This window comes from Giraffa tippelskirchi, chromosome 1 (genome assembly GCF_054371585.1).
Source record: "Giraffa tippelskirchi isolate mGirTip1 chromosome 1, T2T-mGirTip1v1.2.pri, whole genome shotgun sequence".
Taxonomy (NCBI): Eukaryota; Metazoa; Chordata; class Mammalia; order Artiodactyla; family Giraffidae; genus Giraffa; species Giraffa tippelskirchi.
In genome coordinates, this window is record NC_137275.1 from 211083995 (window position 1) to 211102285 (window position 18291).

The window sequence follows — 18291 nt, forward strand, 5'->3', positions numbered from 1 at the left end:
AATCAAATAGATTCTTCTTGATTCATTAACATCTACTTCTCTCCCAGTCTTTCTTTAAAATGGTACCATTTTCTCCCTGTCTACCTATTAGAAACTTTGATGAAATATGAACTTCTAGAACATAGAGAACACTAACTTATTCATCTCTTTTGATTCCGTAACTCCGTAACACTAAACACACACTGGAATCCAGACTGCTCCTTCTCTTGCACAAGCATACACACACACACATACACACATATATGTGTTCAAATGTTTTATAAGGAAGGTTTGGCACAGCTAATTGATACATATTTATAGAAACACTTTTGAATACAGAATACTCCCATGGAAATAATGAGAGTTAAAGGAATTTTCACCAAGAAATGGAATAGTTTGAGTTTCCTGTTGTGAATCACTACATCACAGAAAGTAGTCACGAAAATTATAATGCCACTGGTCCATTGAAATAAAAAAGGAAATATAATCCATGTTGGCTATTTTTCTACCTCTAAGTATTGTTGTTGTTGTTTAGTCACTAAGTCGTGTGCAACTCTTTTTTGTAACCCAATGGACCTCATGGATAGCCCATGAGGCTTCTCTGTCCATGGGATTTTCCAGGCAAGAATACTGGAGTGGGTTGCCATTTCCTCCTCCAGGGGCTAATCCTGACGCAGGGATTAACCCCATGTCTCCTGCATTTGCAGGCTGATTCTTTACCACTGAGCCACCAGGCTATATATTTTTCTTTCTTTCATACAAACAAACATGCTTTGGGCAATTCTTATATATAAGACACTGCTCTGAGGATGACAATAAAGAGACAGGTGTTTACCCTTATATGTCTAAGAGGAGAGGGATAAGGCAGCAGCACTGACAGAAAGGGCTGGGGGTGTCAAGACTAGAGAATGTTTCCAGCCTCTGCCACTTTCTTGCTGCATGACCTTAAGTAAATTGTTTAACAGTCCTGAGCTTCAGTTTCCTTCTCTGTAAAATAGGAATAGCAGGGTCCTACCTGGTTTTCGCAGGACTCATAGAAAATCATGAAAGTGACTTGTAACCATTAAAGCACGTAAATTAGTAACTAAAATATGATTTCACAGACAATAACATATCTACTGTATTCACTGAATGGTTACTATCAGAACACTGGCCATCTTGGGCTCAAATTCGGCCTGCACTGTGTCAATAAAGGGGGCTTCCCCTGCGACTCACTGGTAAAGAATCTGCATGCAATGCAGGAGCCACAGGAGATGTGGGTCGATCGGATTGGGAAGATCCCCTGGAGGAGACCATGGCAACCCACTCTGGTATTTTTGCCTGGAGAATCCACTGGACAGAGAAGCCTGGTGGGCTACAGTCTGTGGGGTCACAAAACAGTCGGACATGACTGATGCAACCTAGCATACACGTGTCATTAAAAGTTTGAAAGAACCACCAAGATTTAAGACTCAAATTCAGTTTTAATTAAAAACAAATTCTGGAAAATCTAATGGACTGAAATTGAGCAGTTGTGCACTTTTAGGCGGAACGGCTATCCCATAGTTAGCCACAGTCCTCACTGCTTCCTTTTGCTCACACAAGTTATAAATCACCATAAGAAAAGAGAGACAGATATAAGCACAACAAAACAGGGGGTGCTATAGACAGATGTTGGGTGTAAAGGAGAGAACATGTGCAGCTGAGAAGCCTAGGATGGCTCCCTAGAGGAGGTGGAATTTTAGCCATACTTTTAAGATCATATAGAAATGAGGGAAGAAAACATGAATTCCAGGCAGAGGAAATAGTGTGAAAAAATGTATGGTGCCAAGTAAACATAGCAGAGGAACTGGGAATGGGAACCACCGTCTGAATTAAGAGAAAGGTTTGTACAGGATATTCTTTTATCTATCGAGTGTTATTTGAGAATCTATCTGTCAGATTCTGGAGACAAACAAATGAGTCAAGACACTTGAACCAGCCTTCTCAGATCTTATAATCTAGTGGAGGAGACAAGAAGTGAGGGAAACGTAGTTGGACTGATTTCCGCAGCACTCTGGAAGGCCTTTGATAGCAACCAGGAAAGTCACAGAATCCCTTCATCTCTGCAGAATGGACTTGGTGCTCAGAAGGATTTAGGATCATGAGTTGTAGCTGTGAGTCCAATTTTGCTACTAATTTTTTGTGTGTCCATCAGCTGTGGACCACACTCATCCACATAGAGATAAGATCAACAGGAACAACTTCCCAGCATATGCAGGATGATGACACTAGAAAATAGAAGTAAAAGTGTATTGAAATGTAAAATAAGTTATGCAAATGCATGTTGTTAGTGTTACTATTTCTCTGGTCTCCAGGGATCATATTATAGGCAGTACTGATAACCACATATCAGAGAGAGCAGAAATGATTGCTCAGAACTATCTGTGAATAACGGAAGACAGGCCGAATGAGTATGAGACACTCAGACCTGAATTCAAATCTTGTCATCACCATTTCTACCTGCATAACTGTAGACATGACATAACCTCTTGAGGCTTTTAATACTTATATCTATAGTAGCTTTTTATATCTAAGGCTGTCATGAGACTAAAGTGAAAGAATTTACCATGGTGCCTGGTAATAGCACCAGTAAATGCCAATGAAGATTATTTTTATTATGGCTCACCTACCTTTCCCAAGAAGATGGAAGCTGTGTTAAAGAATTAGGGAATTACAGAACTAGAAGTGACCACCAAGAGTTTCTCTCTTGCTGAGAGTATGGTCTCGCACATCTAATTCCAGCATCTCTTCTGTCAAGAACTATGACCATAGTTTTCTCTGAAATGTAAACACATTTGTCTTTTTAAATTTCTCTGTAGAATAAGAGAACTAGAGAAAGAATAATGTGCTTTCTAGGTGGTGCTAGTGGTAAAGAACCCACCTGCCAATGCAGGAGATGTAAGAGACATGGATTCGATCCCTGGGTCAGGAAGATCCCCATGGAGGAGGGCATGGCAACCCACTCCAGTATTCTTGCCTGGAGAATCTCATGGACAGAGGAGCCTAGCTGGCTACAGTTCATGGGGTCACAAAGACTCAGACATGACTGAAGCATCTTAGCCAGCACAGAGAAGTAATAAGCTGGATAATACCAAGGTATAGCATGACCAGTTTTCCTAGCTTGCCTGGTATTGAGGGGTGTCTGAGGACACTGGAGGTACAAAAGCGAGGACAGTCCTGGGCAAAAAGGGTCAGCTGGTCACTCTACCTGAACTAATGTAGAATTTTTTACCTCTGGTTAGGCCACAAAAGTGAACAACTGTACAATACACTACATGCTATTTCTTACTACAAACAGACAGCCAGGAATCATAAGCAATGAGAGGCAAACATCCCTTTTAGACCAGGAAACACACTACCACCTTTCCCCTTAAATAAACATGGTCTTTTGGTCAATTGGCTAGGACTCCTGATGGCATAGATGCATTCTGCTAGGACTTTCTATTTTGGTGGTGGCCTTGGAAGAAATGTGGTCCTCCCTTCCTTGTATCTCTGATGTTATTCCTGATGGTGAATCTGTCAGCTCAATGCCAGAAGGTTTTCAAATGAACAGTCCATCCTCAAAATCCATAGTGAGGGGCTTGTTTTCATGCCTTGTCTTATCAAATTTGGATCAGAATAAAACCATGCAACCCTCTTAGCTCAGTGACTGTGAATGAACTTTTTCTCCACTGTTACAGGCTGAAGTCAAGTTCTTCTATCAGTATTTCTGCCCGATGAATAGAAGTCCTGTCTTCTTGGGCTCAGATACTTTAAGCACTTCACTATGTGGCTTGCAAACCAAATCATGATGGCTGAAGGCACTGAGCTCTCCAGTAAGTCTTCTGGATCTTCCTTCCAACATTCCTGTTCCCCGTGATGAACACTATTTTTCATAAACTCAAAATAACTTAGGCAACCTTTCTTGCTTTGGGTTTTTCCTTAATTTTTCACACAGAGACAAAACCTTGAAGTCAATCAGGGTAATGACTGGTTACAGAGGGAATGAGAAACATTCTCTCTTGAATGCCCTCAATTCCTTGGAGAATTATGGGAAATGTGCCAATGATGTCCAGTGGTCGTTCAGTTTTTCCAGTAATTTGAATGACTCACAGTGGCAAAAACCAGGTCCTCAAGAAGTATTACACCATCCCCTTGTAAACAAGCAGAAGCTTCTTCTGAAATCCAACTTCCAGCATCATCATCCACATAATCACTTCCAAGAACCATCTTGATTTTTAAACCTCTAAAAAACAGACCATTAAAAAGACTTATCTAGAGGATATCATAACAAATGACAAACAGCAAAAAAAAAAAAAAAAAGACAACCTTACAACATATATGACACAGAAATAGTATGGTTTCCTTAATATACAAAGAGCTTGTATAATTCAATAAGAAAGAAAACTAACAACCCAATAGAAAATGGCTAAAGATCATGAGCAGGCTTCTTCATAGGACACACAAATGTCTAGGAAAGATTTGAAAATCTGTTCAACTTTATTAAAAGCAAATATGCAAATAAAAAGAATATTTTCACCTCTCAATGGGCAAAAATCAAAACTTTATAGTACAGAATGTTGGTAAAAACATGCAGGTACTCTCTCAAAATATTCTTTAAAGTACTAAGGGTATAGTTTCTTTAAAGAGCAATGTAAATTCTCAAAATCTATAATAAAGCAATAATAGAAATTTTATCACGAGCTTGTATACAGGGATATATGCAAGGATGTACACTGAAACATTCTGAAATAGCAAACAAGTTATTCTTGTTGTTCAGTCGTTCGGTCATGTCCAACTCTTTGCAACCCCATGGACTGTAGCAAACCAGGCTTCCATGTACTTCACCATCTCCCAGAGCTTGCTCAAACTCATGTCCATTCAGTTGGTGATGCCACCTCATCCTCTGTCGTCCCCTTCTCCTCATGTCTTCAATCTTTCCCAGCATCAGTGTCTTTTCCAAGGAGTCGGCTCTTCACATCAGGTGGCCAAAGTACTGGAGCTTCAGCTTCAGCATCAATCCTTCCAATGAATAGTCAGGACTGATTTCCTTTAGGATGGACTGGTTGGATCTCCTTGCTGTCCAAGGGACTCTCAAGAGTGTTCTCCAACACCACAGTTCAAAAGCATCAATCCTTCAACAGTCAGCTTTATTTATGGTCCAACTCACACAACCATACATGACTACTGGAAAAACCACAGCTTTGACTATACAGACCTTTGTTAGCAAAGTGATGTCTCTGCTTTTTAATACACTGTCTAGGTTTCTCATGGCTTTTCTTCCAAGGAGCAAGTGTCTTTTAATTTCATGGCTGCAGTCCCCATCTTCAATGATTTTGGAGCCCAAGAAAATAAAGTCTGTCACTGTTACCATTGTTTCTCCATCTATTTGCCATCAAGTGATGGGACTGGATGCCATGATCTTCTTTTTTTGAATGTTGAGTTTTAAGCCAGTTTTTTCACTCTCCTCTTTCACCTTCATCAAAAGGTTTTGTTTCTTCTGTCATAAGGGTGGTGTCATCTGCATATCTGAGGTTAGTGATATTTCTTCAAACAATCTTGATTCCAGCTTGTGCTTCATCCAGCCTGCATTTCATATGATGTACTTTGCATATAAGTTAAATAAACAGGGCCTCGTGTTCAGGACTAGTGCCCTTATGCTTTTGCTAAGTCGCTCCAGTCGTGTCCGACTCTGTGCGACCCCATAGATGGCAGCCCACCAGGCTCCGCCGTCCGTGGGATTCTCCAGGCAAGAGTACTGGAGTAGGTTGCCATTTCCTTCTCCAGTGCATGAAAGGGAAAAGTGAAAGTGAATTCACTCAGTCGTGTCCGACTCTTAGCGACCCCATGGACTGTAGCCTACCAGGCTCCTCCATCCATGGGATTTTCCAGGCAAGAGTACTGGAGTGGGGTGCCAGTGCCCTTATAAAAAGAAACAAAAGAAAGTTTGCTTCCCCTCTATCTCTGCTTTCTGCCACATAAGGATGCAAGGAAGAGACAGTATCCTCTGTAAGCCAGGACAAGGGCCTTTCCCAAGAAACTGACCTCGGTCTGCCACCCTGTTCTAGGACTTTATAGCCTCTAGAACTGGGAGAAATAAATGTTGTTTAAGCTACCAGTCTATGGGGATTCTTTGCAACAGCCATCACTGAGTAAGACAGGTACATAAAGAGATGCAACAATGGAATACTATACAGCTACTATAAAGAATACTATACAGCCACTATAAGGATCTATAAGTAGATCTCGACGTACTAAATTTTTAACTGCTATATTCTTTTATATTCACAGGTTTTAATTTTTTCTGAAAGGTATTAATATTTAGGATTCCCTTGGTGGAACAGTGGTTAAGAATCCACCTTCCAATGCAGGGGACACAGGTTTGATTCCTGGTTGGGGAGCTAAGATCCAACATGCCCTGGGGCAACAAAGCCTGTACACTGCAACAACGGAACCTGTGTGCTCTAAAGCCGGTGTTCTGCAACAAGAAAAGCCTGTGTCTTGCAACTAGAGAGGCCCATGCAAGGAGAAGCCCACACACTGCATCTAGAGAAAACCCCCATCCACCGCAATGAAGAGCCTGTGCGTTGCAATGAAGACCCAGCACAGCCAAAATGTTTTTAAAAGGTATTACTATTAAAAAAAAAAATAGCACAAATTGAGCCAGCTTCTGTATTACATCTGCTTGTAACCCTTAATAGAAAGTGGATGATTTTGTCCTTGTCCCCCTGGGAACATTTGACAATGCCTGGAAACTGTTGCTACTGGTACTGAGTGGGCAGAGAACAGGGATTATGCTAAACATTGTACAATCTACAGGACAACACCCCCACACCAAGAATTATGCCCCAAATGTCAGTTATATGGAGTTTGAGAAACCCTATCTGGGAGCAATACACAACAAAAGGCCAACAAGTTCTCAGCTTTTCCATTCTCACTGAATTCCCATCTGCAGTCATCTTTTTAATCCTCTTGCTCTCCATCTGAGTAATCACACAGATGAAGATGTAGGTCTGTTTTTGTTTTTAATTCTTGTACCCACCCCATCTCCAAGCATTACAAGTTGCCTGGGATCTGGGAGCCAGAAGCTCTGAACATGACAGGTCATCAGTATTGACGAGTTTATTGGACCAACCTCTTAAAAATGTAAGCAAGGAGTCAGTGAACCACAAGCAAAAGCATGGTGATCTATAAGCCCTCTGTCTAGCTACCAAGGCCTTATATTGACTGTATGGTTAATTTAGTGCTTTCCTCAAAGGCGATCTCTTTTAAAAGGGCTCCCTTTAAGTCTAGAAGGGCTTCAGGAGGGAAGGAGGAGGTGAAGAGACCAAGCATCTTCTCCATCTCGGGACCAGTAATAACACAAGGCACAAGTGAACCTGCCGTTTCCACTTCTTCCCCCTTCCCCTTAGTAATATATTCATCTGAAAAGGAAAATCTTTCATATGTCAATTTTTTAAAATAAATTTCTCAAATGAAAGAACAAAGATTGAATACTACAAGATTAAAAAAAATAAACAGTACCAAGGGTAGAAGTCAGAATAGCGTTTTTAAAACCTTTGTAGGAGAAGCCTTGACAAATAGCTTGTCTTCATCTTGGCACGTATTACGTTACCCATCCAGGCTGTGAGTGACACTGCTTTCTGCTTGGAGGTTCAGAAAAACATCTGTCCTGCTCTGCCACAGACCAGCCTTGCTGGTGAATCTCTCTTGCTATGTAATACCAAAAAATAGGACAGGAAACTGATGCCTCGGGATGATATGAGGGCAAAAGGTCGATCAGGGACTTCTTGTGAGTAAACAATTCAACTCCAAGTGGTTTGGTGCGATGGTTAACTTTACATGTCAGCTTGGCTAATTCAAGGGGTGCTCATATATTTGGCAAATATTATTTCTACATGTGTCTGTGAGGGTGTTTCCAGATAAAATTAGCATTCAAATCCATGGATTCAGTAAAGCAACTTGCCCTCCTCATTGTGGTGGGTATCATCCAATCACTTGAGGGTCCACCAAGGCAGAAAAAGGAAGAATTTGGCCCTTCATGCCTGAGGGGGTACATGATCTTCCCCTGCCTCATAACTTCATATTTTCAGGTCTTTGAACTTGGGCTGAATTATACCACAGCTTTCCTGGGTCTCCAGCTTGCAGTTGGCATATTTCAACCTCCATAACTATTAATACATGAACCAATTCATTATAATATATATCTATGATTTATTCTATATCTGTCTATCTCTCCTACCAGTTCTATTTCTCTAGAGAACTCTAATTAATATAGTTGGCTAGCTCCTGAATCCCCAGTCCCTGGTACAATACTTGGCATGGAGAAGATATTCAATAAATATTTAATGAATACATTCACTAATAAATAAACAAACCACAATCAACTATTGAGAAAATATTCATTTTCCTATTTTACAAATGAAAGAACTGAAGGAATTTAAGTATGTTTGCCCCAAATTATAGAATTTCTAATAGATTAAGTCAGTTCATGAGCTCCAGGCTCTCTGACTGGAAACAATCTGCCCTAGTCATTATTTTTTTCTTTTAGTGCTTTATTTTAAGGAGTTTGATTCCAACACATTGCTTTTTAAAAAAAAAAATGTTTATTTATTTATTTGGCTGTAGTCACACTATAGTTGGGTCATAGTTGCAGCATGCAGGATCATTGTTGGGGTGCACAGACTCTCCAGCTGTAATGTACTGGCTCAGTTGCTCAGCGACATGTGGGGTTTTAGTTCCCCAACCAGGGATCAAGCCCGTGTCCCCTGAAATGCTAGGTGGATTCTTAACCACTGGACCACCAGGGAAGGAAGTCCCTCAATACACCTTGAATGGGCTAAAGAATGATCTGGCTGGGACATGATTCACACAAATGATTATCAGCATAGATGACAGTAGATAGTTTGGGAAGGACCATGTTCAGCAAAACCAAACACGTCTCTTTACTGTAGGCCTCATCAGAGCTTTTCGTATGAAAATACACGGCAGAAACAGAATGCAATGTTTCCCAAGCCTACTGGAGGAGCATATTTTGGGTAAAACACAAAGCAGCTTTGTGCAGTACTTTTTATAAGTATGAGGTAAGCATTTTGCCTCTCTTGTCCTGGCTACCTGATTGAATGGGGGCCAGGATGGAGAAATCATCTCACTTCATCTTCAGAACAAACATCCTGGTGAGGCAGCTGTTCACCACCAACTGGGTACGAGAAACCAATAGAACATTTTTAGAATGAGCAGAATGAAGACCTAATGCCATGCTTACTCTCCTAACCAACAGCAAAAAAAAAAAAAAAAAAAACATTGCTGGTGGTTATTTCAACCCTACTCAGGAACAGAACCACTTTCTGGAAGGCTGTGCAATGCCAGAATGCATGTTCATCACCACACTCACACTTGCAGTCAGAAAGCTTGATCAGATACATATGTACAAAGAAGGTTGGAGTAATCGCTCTCCTATCTGCCTTCAATGAAGAAATGTGATAGGAAGTACATTCAATATGCTGCCAAGATGATCACCCACAGACCCTTATCAAGAAATATATGGGGATTGTCTGTGGCCTAATTCTTTCATCTTTGTTATGTGCATGGACCATCTTTTAAGAGACAGGAAAATGAAACTAATATAATGTCTACGTGCTTTCTTCCCACTTGGCCCTAGTGCTTAAGAAAATGAGAAGTCCCATTCCAAGATGCATATATTAATTTTAAAGTCAGAACAAAAAAATGGTTTCTGATCAATCAACAAATGTGGATTAGTTCATAGGTTTTCTTTTCTGTTTTTAATTTTGATAGTATTAACAGGTATGTCCCTTCAACAAAAGAGTTCTTTTCAGATGTTACATCATGATGCTATATAGTCTTTGGGGGAAAATATTTGAGGAACAGTCATCTAGCTATCTAAAGCAAACCTGCAGATGGCCTAGATACAAAATTCACAGGAGAAGAAGAGTAATCATCAAAAGCAGTACCAAGGAAACATCTCAGAATAGTAAAGAGGTTGTGAGATTCAGAGCCCTAATTCAATCATACCTAGTAGAGCATGGAGGTTTACAACACAAATAGAGAGCCAGACTTGAAACCTAGTTTTGTTGTTTAGCGATAAATAATATTCTAAGGTTTTCCTAATGGTCCAGTAGTTGAGAATCCACCTTCCAATGCAGGGAACACAGGTTTAATCCCTGGTCTGGGAAGATTCTGCATGCCACGGGGGAACTAAGCCTTTGAACACAACTACTGAGCCCATGCTCTAGAGCCCATGCAACACAACTAGAGAAGTCTGTGCATCACACTGAGAAGCCCCCTTGCACCACAACTAGGGAAAGCCCACATGCCACAGCAAAGACCCAGTGTAGCCAAAAAATAAAGTAGTAATAATAATAAAAGAAACAGTTACATTCTCATAGTTATATAACCTTGAGCAAATTATTTAAGCATTCTATGCCTCAGTTTCCCCTGTGCAAAATGGGGTAAAAGTAATATCTACCTTAGTTGATTATGAAGACCCAGCATATGTAAAATATGTAGAACCAGTGCTCGGTACAAAGTTAGTTTTCAATGCATGTTGGCAATAACTAGTATTACCAACTGCATGACCATGAAAAGTCAGTTCACTCATGTAAGTCTCATTTTCTCCTTCTCTTAAATTGAAATAATCATAATGGTAGCACAATATTAGGGTGAAGAACAAATAAGACAAGATACAGATGTTAAAGTATACAGTATCACCTCGCAAAGGTAAGGTGATTATTCTCCTGCTATCATACAGTGGTTCTTTTTTCCCCCTCAGGGGAAGGTATTTCTTCTTCATCCCAGGACCTCAAATTTCCTCAATGGACACTGACCTTTCCAGTGTACAAAGCAGGTACACTCTTTGTCTGTGGAGGAACCCTTGGTCCATCATCAGTCCTTTCCATCCCAGTGAATGTCACATCTGCCACCATCAAATGTCCAGAGTCAGAAAGTGGGGTGCTCCCATGACTACTCAGTCTCAAGACCTCATCAACTTGGCTGAGCAACCCTTCTTCTTGTGTCCACCTCCAACATGGAGATCTAATTCTCCACTTCTCCGTGTCTATAACTACCATCCTCACTCATGTCACCATCATTTCTTGCCAGTCATAGCCTTCCATACTTCCACTTCCACATTGTATGATTCATTTCATGTTCCCCAATACAGATGAACAAATCTTTTAAAAATGTAATTCCAATCATGTCTCTTCTCAGCTCTAAATCCAACGATGGCTTCCCATTCTCATATCCCCTTCTAGGACCTGGTCCTCACAAGGGCCCTGTCTACTTCAAAAGTTCATCCCATACCATTCTAATCTCCCCAATTCCCACTCTGGTCACCATCTTACCTCTACGCCCTGTCCCATAAGTCAGGTCAACCCTGTCCTATAGGTCTTCCTCAGTGATCTGAATACACTTAAGTTCTGCTCCACCTCAGGACCTTTGTCCTTGCAGTCCCCTCCCCTTGGCTCGTTAAATGGCTGGTTCTTTTGTGTCCTCCATATCTCAATTCAGATTTCTTCTCCTTAGAGAGGCCTTTCCTGATCGCTCCAAATGTCCTTTTGCATAGTATTCATCCCAAAGAGATATTATGAAATGAGAAATGCCTACAGAACAGTGTTTGGCACATAAGAAGAACACATTAAAAATTGTGAACCATCATCACCATCACCATCACCATCAGTCTCTATCATGGCAGCCTGTTAAGTTGCATGGAAAACACTGCCAAGAGGGTGTGGCTGTGATATGTGTTTGCTTACTTGTACTTTGTCTACCCAGTTGTTAGTTCCATGAGGTGTACACCTTGTCAGTTTTGTTTTCTGCTGCATCCTCACTCCCCAGTAAACCACCAGTCACAGAGCGAGCTCTGGAATTTTCGCTGAAAAAAAAAAAAAAAATGAATGAAAGTGAGTCTCTCTTGGCTGTCAAATGGATTCAAACTGCCGAATCCCCAGCGGGACCCAGAGCAGTGTCACTTGCAGGGCAGTCTGACATCAGGACGCGGGGAGCCCCACTCTGCATGCTCCAAGGGGACAGTCTCTTCCCCCAGCCCCACTCCAGTTCAACCCCCATCTCCTTGCAGGTCCCTGTTGGTATGCAACGTGTCCCTGCTTGTGCGAGAGAAGCAAAAGATCCCACACAACTCTTTTCTTTATCCCCTTTCCAGAAAAATGGGCCAATTCACAGCTGCAATCGTTAGGAGAATTTCCTGTCTGGGAGTCTGGAAACTGCCAAGAGTGGAAAGCAGCCACCAACCAGCGAGGCCTCTGTTGTCACTGGCCCAAATAACAACAAAAACAGCCACAGCCACCGCCACCACCACAACAAAACATGCCACGTGGGCACCGGCACACACAAACACGCCCACAGAACCAAACCAAAGGGACGAGGCTTCAGGGAGGAGCTTGTAGGCCGTGCATTCCGGCTGGAGGCACATCCTTTGGCCCGGAGCCACCGCAGCCCCACTCCCAGCCCCCCGACCATCTGTCAGCAGCGTTCTGCCCACGGTAAACCCGCCGACACGGGACGCGGGCTAACGAGGAGCAAATGTAGGGGAAGGGAAAACAAAGCCACCGCAGGCAGTGGGAGAAGGTGGCTAGGGCTCTGACAGAAACTGACAAAAGAGCCGGGAAATTCAAACTGAAAGTTTGCCCTGAAGACCCTCAGCTCTGAGGGCTGGGCTGCGGGCGGATGGGGGATACAGGAAGGGATGGGGGGATGTGGTGATGCAGGGACGGAGGCTGGCAGTCTGTAGAGACGCTAGTGTGGTACAGCTAAGGAGGCCGGCTCTTTTCATTCTATGACCATGAGCCATTACTTATACTCCATTTCCACTGTGCACGGATTGCCCAATAAGACTTTCTCTTACAAGACAAGGGTAATTTAAAAAAAAAGGCAAAACTTTGTTCCAAGGAAACTTCTGCAGGAAACATTTAATCAGGACAGCACGTGTAATGGAGTTCAGATTGCCAAATCCTCTATCAAATAAGCATTGAAGTTAGTAATTGCCAAATTATTAAATTTAGGAATTAATTATAATCTATTATAATTGTTAATAATCTATTCATTGGAATAAACTGCCCTCACTTTGCTACTGAAAAGGTGGGATGTTAGTTTTCTGTTCTTATTTGTAAAACCTTTTAGGAAAAAATAGGGTATGTGTCCTTTCTCACTGTGGATAATAAAAATATTTTCTATAAGCCCATTTGTCTACCAAAAACTGCAGCAGCAAAAGAAACCAAACCAGCTAAGATGCCTGCTAAAATGTATCTATATTTTTGCTTAAGTGGTGAGGACTCTGTCCACACTGGATGGATGTCCTGGAGTTTTCACTCCCTGTCTTTCATCTCTTTCTCTTATAATCTTACCCAGTATTTGATGACCATTCCACAAGCTTGGCATTGTTTTCTTTATGTTAGAGATAAAGAGAGTTTTAAAGGCTAAGAGAGTTTTAAAATCACTTAGAGTTGAAATGCAGAACTTCAAGATTTTTGGACTTGAGGCCCTATCATTCTTTTGTTTTAAACAATGAGATTCTGCTAAGCTGCTATTTTATTTTGCCCTTTTAATTCTCACCACAAAGCCACAAATACTATAATTCTAATCACCACTTTTCAAAAAAATATTAATTAGGCAAGCAAAACAGCAGTAAGTTTTAACCAAAGTGGCCAGAAGCAAACCAGCTTTCATTCTGTTCTCTCATCAGTTAACTAGTATTATTTGACCTTTCTTTATTAGTTGATTACTAAAAAAAATGCTAGTAAAGAAGTTCAACCCCAAAACACTTCTGATTGACAGTATAATAGCTTGGCTCATTATCCCTAATCGACAGAGTATACATATATTTACAAATAAAAACACACACCAGATGTATTTTCATCCACAAGGTGATGCTGTCAACTAAAATAGGGAATGTGCACCGATGTACAGCATCCATCATTTTTAAGACAGATTCACAGCAAAATCTCCCACGTGATTCATGGATGAAAGGCTGTACGCATGCAGGTGGCTATGATATTGCCATGTGTACAAAGAAGGGTGAGATGCTTAAAAGAGCACCAACTCTAAATTCAGGAGAACTCTCTTTGAGTGCAGGCCCTGACGTTTCCTAGCTTATACTCTAATGCTTCAGTGTCTTCATCTGTAAAATGGGAATAATAATAGCATCTACAGAATTGTTTGTAAGTCTCATATGAGACAATGAGTATTAAAATGTTTTGTAAACAGTAATATACCAATATATTTCTTTTTTCTGTATCTCCCCATTCCCTTCAAATGTCTTTCTGTTTCTCCCAGACCGACCAGTGTTTAAAAGAAGGCATTAATCACTCATATCTACCCTCTTTTCAGAAACTGATAGTCAGTTTGAAGGTGATCTTATAATATCTTAGAGACCAGCCTGACACTCTACATCAAAAACCCATTTTCAGTTTCACCTATGGAGAGAGAGACTATATAGAAATAGCTTTCATTTTCCTTTGCTGTGAAATTTAACAGAATTTTCAAAAAACCTACCCAAAGCTCATCTAGGAGCATCATAGGTGAATTTCCAAATTGTGCTTCATATGTGTCTGTGAATGATCAACTTAAGTTCACACTTTATATTAATGTCCACAACACTCATTCATTTGTTCAATTGTAACAAGTGTATTGAATGCCTACTTTGTACAAGGCAGTTTGCCAAGTCCTAGGGTGACCTGGCAAAAACAGCTTTCCAAACCCTTTACTAGGCTGAAGGATCCATAAGAACAAGGATTGAGGATGCCTTATTCATCACCGTTAAACACTCTGGTCCCTAAAATGGTGCTGATTGACATTCACAAGTATTTGTGGAATATACTGGTGAATGAACCAGTTTATTATGATAAATAATAGCATAGCACAAAATAGGTGATATAAGATGGTGGCTCAGCAGTACATAAACTACCTGCAATGCAGGAGGTGCAAGAGATGAAGGTTAGATCCCTAGGTTGGGAAGATCCCCTGGAGAAGGAAATGGCAACCCATTCCACCATTCCTGCCTGGGAAATCCCATGGACAGAGGAGCCTGGTGGTCTACAGTTCATGGGATCACAAGAGTTGGACACGACTTAGCGACTAAACCACCACCCCAGGGTGATAGCAGGAAACAAACAGACTCAAGGCTGGGGGTGAGCGATGGGGTACTGTCAGTAGGTTTTCCTTTTGTATAAAGGCAGGGCTCAAATCTTTAGGGATGTTTCTGAATTTTAGAAGATTCTATTCTTGTAAAAGAGAAATAAAGTAAGAGCCGAGAGATCTGATTCCCTTCCTGACTTTACCAATATTTGAGGTCTTGACCAAGTCACTTTTCTGCTCTGGGCAGCTTCCATACTTTCCTGATACTTAAGGCTTTTCTGCCTCCTCTCGCTTTGATTTCTGAGTTTGTAGAGCTGCTTCTCCAAGAAATATTTGACCAAGGGTTAAATTGGGGGAAAGTGTTTCACTCTTCTGAAGTATGTTTTCACTCTGCTGAAGTGTGTTTTATCTAATAGAATGTCACAGCAGGGAGCTGGACAAGGATATAGTCTACAGGGGACTTTGGATAGGAACAATGAAGTGCGACTTTAAAAATAGCTTTCCAAATCCTTTACTAGGCTGCAGGCTCCGTAAGAACAAGGATTGAGGGTGCCTTATTCATTACCATTAAACCCTCTGGTCCCTAAAATGGTGCTGATTGACAACATTCACAAGTATTTGTGGAATGCACTTGTGAATGAATCAGCTTATTATGATAAATGACAGCATAGCACAAAACAGTTGATATAAGATGAAATATCAGCTTATAAGATACATATTATATGGAATTGCATGCGTGCTCAGTCTCACATGCAAAGAGGAGGGAATGGCAACCCACTGCAGTATTCTTGGCTGGAGAATCCCATGGACAGACGAGCCGGATGGGCTACAGTCCATAGGTGGCAAAAAGTTGAACATGACTAAAGCGACTTAGCACGCATGCACTGCTTCATCCAACCTTTTCAAATTCCCCTAAAAAAGAAAAAAGACCATGATTCTACATGGCTGCACTGAGGCAAAGTCATGGTATGAGCTGAAGCAAAGCTGATTGGTCTCTGATGCTAAAGCAGTTTCTCAGAATCCCTCAATGGCATCCACTCGTGAATTAGAAGATTGGAATAGGGTTAAAATGGCACTTTCTGGAAGTCTGAGGCCTTGGATCCTGATCCTGCCTTTTCCCTTGATACCCATATGACCTTGAACAAATTCTCTCCCTCGCACAACCTAAGTTTTCTTGTCCATAAACAAGAGGTTGTGAAATCTAAGGCTCTTTCCAGGCATAGAAATTTAGGAACCAAGTGGAAAATTATACACATGTGGCCATTGTTTAAGTAGAACTTCCCCATCTAAAATGTCTCCATTACTTTATTAACTCCATTCTTGTCTTAAGTTTGGAAAACTGGCAAAATGAGTGCAAATGTTTCAGAAGTTAATGTTGTATTAGATCAACATTGCAAATAGACACTTTTCTAGAAAGTAATACTTTTTGCCAGAAATACACTGGCTCTGAAAAACATTGCCCTGCAAAGCCCTACCCAGGGTAACTCTGCCTCCTCACACCTCTCCTTCCCCACAATCCAACCTGCCCCCAAAGATCAACTAGAACTGGAGTTAGAGATAAAAGTAGGATTCACAGGACTCAATGGTGAATCACCTCTGTGGACGGTTCAGTCGTAACTGGACATGTCAGTCTGAATCCTTAGCCTTAATCCTACATGCTAAGTCTGGGAGAAATTGGAAACAATAGTTTATTCATGTATTAATTCCCTAATACTTTTTGAGTTCCCAACAAGTGCCATCTCCCCTAACTCATTCCTGGCTCATGCACTAGACTCCTTCCCCACTCCCCCATGCCACCATGCTGTCCAACTCTCACCTATAGCACAACTCACTTCCCTCAATGACAACCCTCCTATTGGCTGTTTCACAAGAGGAGACCTTGACTGCATGTTGATGACCTGGTCCAGAAAGCCTGAAAGCATCACAATTTCTAAGACCTAGTTTAATATGGACCAACTGACTTAGACTTGTATTTGGACCAGGTGAGTTAAGACTTGCCACCTGCAGTGCAAAGCAAGGTAAAAGGAGCAGAGCCCCAGGAGGTACCAAGCCAGACTGACTGTCATGATTGTGTCTTCAGAGATTGCAGATTATCTGCAGAATACCTCACCATTGCTAGAATTCCTTACTTGAAATGTAATTATTATGGATCAATAAGTAAAAATGCTTATGTGTTAAGGTTTTCTAAAAGGTATCACTATTATAGACCTGCAAGATCTTTGGAGCCATGAGAAAGCTGATTCCGTTTGAACCGTCACCATCACAACCATGGTGAACTAGACCCGAAACCCTGAACTCCGGTTCAGTAGCTGGGTCCCTACTGTTCATCCTTGATTGCCAGTATATACCTTGGTTCTTGGAGTATCACCTGCTTTATGTTCTCTGCTCATCCATCATAAACTTTGTTAAAATCTTCTTAGACTCTTAATTCTAACTATTTGCACTTCATTTACCTATTATGTGTGACCATGTTCAGGAGCTGCTCAAGGAAGTCAACTAAAACTGGTGTCATGTCCATGGTTCACATGGGGAGAGATCAAGGCCAGGTTCAGTCAAGGAGGCCTAAAGCAGACTATCTGGGTGAAATAAAGTCTTATGGAAGGAAACTCAGTTGGGACCACAATACCTACCATCAAGTCCAAAGGGCAAAGCAAGTAGAGAAACAAAAGAATAAACACCAAGGTTAGTAGCAGGATGGAGCAACAACAAAATGGCGTCAATGAACAATCCAGAGGAGGCAGTTGAGAGCTAAAACTGTGGATATGGGTGGAAGCTATCCTCTTAATGAACTGCGTAGTACGTGGAGCAGGCAAAAAAGCTTTCAAGAGGCCGTTAGAGCCAGACATGCACACGGTGTGAGCTTTGCTTTTATGCTAGACTGAACTGTCTTGCAGTATCTGTGGATGTGGTACAGCCTCTGAAGGGGACCCACCCAGGCTGGCCCCTCTCACTACAATTTACTAAGCTTGACTTCTTTCACATGAGAATACATTTGGCTTGAATTTGTTTCACTTTCTACAAAAGAAAATTTAAGAGCATGATTAGAAACCTCAATTAAGTTTTGATAAAAGTCTGTGTATTTATTTGGTTTTCAGGAGGTGGGGGAAATATTTCCATCAGCTAATAACGCACCTTCCAGAAAATAAGACTTGCTTTCATTGGCTCTTTCTAAGGGAGCAACAAGGGAACGTGGAGATCACTCAT

General features: G+C 41.2%; 1 long non-coding RNA gene across 2 annotated transcripts in view; it reads right to left on the minus strand.

Moving 5' to 3' along the window:
- LOC145520061 (uncharacterized) overlaps positions 1 to 18291 on the minus strand; it is a 200538-nt gene that overhangs the window by 41736 nt on the left and 140511 nt on the right. For both annotated transcript variants that reach the window (XR_014064194.1, XR_014064195.1), the window contains exon 5: positions 11751 to 11869. This is a non-coding gene — a long non-coding RNA (uncharacterized LOC145520061). The remainder of the gene's footprint in view (positions 1 to 11750; positions 11870 to 18291) is intronic.